The 5,502-nt window shown below is 38.3% G+C and overlaps 1 non-coding gene across 1 annotated transcript; it reads right to left on the bottom strand.

Annotated features, from left to right (window-relative positions):
- Positions 1-625: 625 nt before the first annotated feature.
- Trnat-cgu (transfer RNA threonine (anticodon CGU)) lies at positions 626-697 on the bottom strand. Its single transcript has one exon. It is a non-coding gene; the product is annotated as a tRNA-Thr (tRNA).
- Positions 698-5,502: the final 4,805 nt, after the last annotated feature.

The following is a 5,502-nucleotide window of genomic DNA, read 5'->3' as shown; positions in this document are numbered from 1 at the left end:
ATTTGATATTTCGAAAATGGCCAATTTACAAGTGAAAACGCCCAGCGGACTTGTTACCATTTTATCCAAACCTCTTATTGGCAGTGACCTAAAGATGATTACAACATCTTGTCTCTCAACTTTTCTCTCAGTTCATGCCAACTACAAATGAGTCACAGAGGTCAAGAACGGAACATGACAATGGTGTATTACGTTACGTTACAAAACAATGATAGATTTACATCTTGACAGACAAATTACGTGGTTGTCTGATGTTCATGACATTATAACGGGAGAAATCTCGATTTACGCACTACTACTTTAAAAGATCACGCGTACCGGTTAATATATTGGTCACGAATCACGGCTGTATTCCTTTAGTTTCTCGATTCACGCTCAGTTTTCGGGTCAGTTCACCAGACCCTGTTGTATTAAAATCGCAAGCGGCAAACGTTCGAGTATAACGTCAGCGTATCAAAGCGAGTGCACTGGTCACTGTGCAAGAATTTCTAAAAAATCCGGGGAGTCTGTGAGTCTGCAACAGAGAGTAAGAAGAAGAAGAAGAAGAAGAAGAAGAAGAAGAAGAAGAAGAAGAAGAAAGAATTAAAACTGAACTGAAAAAAAAAAAATTGCAAAAAATTGTCGCAGGCCCAGACGAGGATCGAACTCGCGATCTTCGGTTTACGAGACCGACGCCTTACCACTTGGCCACTGAGCCCGTATACACTAATTTGGTGCTATTTTATAGGTTTGAATATACGACTTACATTATAAATCTTGAAAACGTGATAATTACCAGTTTTATTCGCTACAAACCCATATTGCTCTCCGTAACGAATAAAATCTAAGTTCCACAATAAACAGTTTGGATCACGCTCGAATAAAATGAAAACAAAAACGGGTGAATCGAACCATGCAAATGTAAATTAAAAGGCCCAAAAATAAATCGAATCACCCAAAAATCTATATGATTGGGACAACACAAAAATAAATCGAAACCTCACAAATTAAAAGAACACCAAGCAATCCGAATTACAGTAGGACCTTGATTAACGTTAACATGCAGCACGAGAACTTCCAAAAATAGGAATCCGTCGGAATCACTCTTCCGAGATAGTCGGTCAGCGGTTAGAAAAGCACGACAGAACAGCTTCATGTGAGCGAAGGGTTTGAAAAGTCCCGTCCAGTCATAGGCAGCCCAAGCTCGCTTCACTACAGACAGCCGTTGAGAATTTAAACGCGTTATAAGACTTTGTATAGGAAATAAAATGAACGTTAAATTGAGCATTTTTTAGGCTTCATAATCGACGGTACTTCATTTCCTATACAAAGTCTTATAACGCGTTTAAGTTCTCAACGGCTGTCTGTGGTGACGCGAGCTTGGGCTGCCAATGGTCCAATGAACAACCTTCACACCTACTGCCCTCATTTTGAAACAAAAATTCTTTTGAAATTTACGAGGCTAGAAAGGTTTAGTAGCATAAAAACAGAAGAGTATTTTATTTGGCCACTATTATGAAAGAGGTCTTTGGACTCAACAGATAGTAGGCAGAATATGAAGGTTTACACTAACATTGACAACAACTTGCAATTGGGTATTACCGCCGTTACTGTTAGGAAGGCCCTTGATTCTAGATCTTCTAAATTTCCCTCTACCGATTGTACAGCTGAGGTTGTTGAAATTTGCCTCCGTGTTAACACTGATTGCCACTTTTCCGAACAAAATTTTGCACAAAAATATGGTACAGCTATGGGACCAAAAAATGCGTGTAGCAGACCTAGCAACGGGCATAATCGATAAAAAAGCCAAATTCGAAGGTAGCTTAAAATCGCTGCCCCGGTGGAGGTACATAGATGATATTTTGATCTCTGGACCCAAGGTCTGTCTAAATTGCTTGAATTCACTGACGACATTAATTCTCTGTACCCCACCATCAAATTTGAACTGGTTTATTCAGATAGATTTTTACATGTTTTGGATCTTACATTACACCTTAAGGATGGGTTAATGGTTACTGACATTTATTCTAAACCTGCTGACAGACATCTTTATTTGCCATTTTCCAGTTCACACCGGTCACATTGCAAAAGGGCAATTCCTTATGGGGTAGCCTTGGGAATTAAGCGCAATTGTTCCACCGATGAGTTTTCGCAAACTAGATGTGAAGAATACAAAGGGTATCTTAAGTCGAAAAATTACCCGGCAGATTTAGTTGACAAACAGTATGAGAAGGCTCTTAAAATTCCAAGATCCGAATTTTTAAGCAAAAAGGTTAACTAAAGCCCACAAAAACGTTTTTCCTCTGATACTCGATAATAATTCCATTTTGCCAGACATTCAAAACATCATCATTTATTAAGATCTTCACCTCAAATCACAGAAATTTGTCCAGCTAAATCTGTTTTCCCTGTTTACCGACGAACCAAAAATCTCAAAGAAGTTTTAGCACCATCTAAATTTCGACCAAGTTCTGCTGCTAATCAGACGGTCAATGACGCCGTTGTTTCAAATGTGATAAAATAGGTGTGACTTGTGTTAGAATTTCCTACTTCAAGCTTCTATAAAATTCCAAAGATTGGCCACAAGTGGGATTATCCTATCCGACAAAAATTGTCCTGCTCATCCAAAAATGTACTTTATCTCTCAACGTGCCGTAAATGTAATTTACAATATGTGGGGTCTACATCCACTGAGTTTAAAATTATATTTCGCAACCATAAATCGAATATGCTCAACAATAGCTAGAAGAACTGTGAATTAGCAGTAGATTATAATAGTTCCCAACATGACCGTGATTTGTCAAATGAGTTTTATCATCATTGAGCAAGTTACATCCTTCAAAAATCCATCACATTTAGACCAGTTATTGCTTACCAGAGAAGCCTATTGGATGACACAATTAGTCACACTTAATCCGCATGGCCTTAAAGTGCATATGACACAAAAATTTTTATTAGCTTGTTCCAAAGAGCTTTCAAAACGGTGAAGAACAGCGTTTACTTTATTGTGATAGCACTCTTGGTAGTCGAGCTATTCAAGATTTTGATTTGTGCATATTAGATGACTTGTGACGTCACATAGTGGACACAAAATTATGTAAAATCACAAAACATGGAATATCTTTGCAAATACTTCGTCGGCAGGGTTGAAATTTTGCAGGGTTGATGTGCTACCAAAAGTACACGTTGTAATTGTGATTATGATGTCACTATAGCAACATGCTCGTTACCAGACCTCTACCTTTCCGATATCGAAAATGCCTTCTTTGTTGCTTTAGAGTCTAACAGACTTCCTTGTGCTTGCGCTGTGTAATGACCATGTTCGGTCACACGGACTGAACGAACATCAAGAGCAAATAACCCTTACTGGGGAGGGAAACTCTGATTTTACCCTTTGGATGGAGGGGGCCTGGAGCCCATTGCGTTGCTGTGGAAACGTCACAGTGGGCCATATCATGGAACTTTGTAATGAGTATAAGAACTGCAAAAAGTTTCAGTTCTATACAGAAAAAGTCTTTAGAGATATTCCATTTTTTTGTGATTTTACATCATCTTGTGTCCACTATATGACGTCACAAGTCGTCTAATTTGCATAAATCAAAATCTTGAATAACTCGGCAACTAAGAGAGCTATCACAATAAAATAAACGCCGTTCTTCATCATTTTCAAAGCTCTTTCGAAGAAGCAAATATAAAATTTTGTGTCAAAGGGCGGGAATTTCGCTCGAAAAATCGTATTAACTATAGCAACTAATTAGACTTTTTCACATGTTCTTGCTTCGAAAATGAATTAAAGTAATCAAACCGGTCCTACTATACAATACACTGAATAAAGTGTGCAAGAAATGTCATATTGTTGAATATTTGTATTCCTTTCGTAGGTTTTCTGTACCTTAACTAATTCAGTCGGACAACAAAAACATTACTAATATAAATAGTAATTAGCAATATTCATGTCACTCGTTGGAGCTGTTTGACTCTCTCGGTGATACCCACCTCACCCAAGAAATAGAAAATCCTACAAGGAGCCCCAAAAGTAAACATCTTCTTATCACAAACCAATTGAATGAATCAGTGATTGTAAATATTTTGGGATCACTCAACCCTTCTGGTAAACGAGGGACACAAGACTGGATAATAATTGATTCGACAATTGATACGAATACCTCCATATTTTAACGAGTAATGTCTTCGTTCCGAAATCGAGGTATTCTGAATCCAAACCAGAACTGCCTCGATAGGTTTTCTTTCATGTGTGATTCATATCGTGTATCGTACTCGTTTTTTTATCGAGTCTTGTCTCTCGTTTACCGGAAGGGTTGAGTGATCCATATTTTGTACGTCGTATGTGACATCAAGCCAATCATAAATCGCCTAAAACATCGACATGCCTGCCGTTCTCTACAAGAATAGAAACTGGGAAGGCCTCGAAAATTCATCGAGTTCACTCATGGCAATGACCTTACAGCTCAGAAACCCGCAAGCTTTCATACCCGAAATGCTCGCTCATACCTCACCACAGAAATCAATCAATTTCTGAAAAAAAAAAGGAACAAAATACGTGCTCGTAGAGATCCAAGATACAAAGTTCTTAAACCCGTTGTGCAAAAAAGCTGCTGCTATCGGCTGAAACATAGTTTGTCCATACAGTAACGACACTCCTCTTGGGGCCAATTTACCGTTCCCTACAAGACCCAAACACCCCACCCACCCCACCCTCCGGGGACCATAATCAGGTCAATAAGATTCTACAATAGACCAATTTCGATATATTTAAATTAAGTCCTAAACAAGACATCATCTCGAGGCTCTGGGGAATAAATATTAGGATTTGTATGAGTTTATTCCCATAGCCTCGAGATGATGTCTTTTGTTTTGGACTGAATTTTAATATATCGAAATTGGTCTATTGCATACGGAATAGGCCACTTGGAAAATACCATAATACTCTTTGTTTGTCCCCCTCAAATTTTGAATAAGCATTGTTTTTTTTTCTCTTGGGACCATTGTATTCCCAAGAGAAACTGGATATTATGGTATTTTCCGAAGTGACCTATAGCACCTTTTTAGGTCCATATGAAAGCTCCCCAGGTTATGCATTTAAAAAGATTGCCCCATGCAGCTCCTCGACTGTGTGCATTTTGGAACTTCCTTTTCTTCGTTTGGAGCTTATTCGCAAATTCCACCATTTTTAGAGATCTCCCGAAACAATCGCTTCAAATCTACAATCAGTAAAATCGTTGCCGCCAGAGTCTCAATAGGCTTAATTTTTTCGCTTATAGTCTCATCTATGTTAATTCACCGTTCGCGAGGACGAGCCGCAATTTTGTTGGCAAGCAACTAGCTTATATCGTTCAATACTTGCATTAGTTCAGTCTAATATAGATTTAGCGAAGCCTAAAAGCGGTGCTCCCTGTTTATTTATTCTTACTGCCTGTAGGGTTAGTGAAAATCAAAGGTTTCAAATTGTCCGCGTTTTGAGGTTTCTGTTTGCTGCTTTAATAATTAAATCATTTTCTTTTT

The sequence above is a fragment of the Montipora foliosa genome, chromosome 8 (assembly GCF_036669935.1).
Source record: "Montipora foliosa isolate CH-2021 chromosome 8, ASM3666993v2, whole genome shotgun sequence".
NCBI lineage: Eukaryota > Metazoa > Cnidaria > Anthozoa > Scleractinia > Acroporidae > Montipora > Montipora foliosa.
This window is presented reverse-complemented; position numbering and strand designations above follow the sequence as displayed.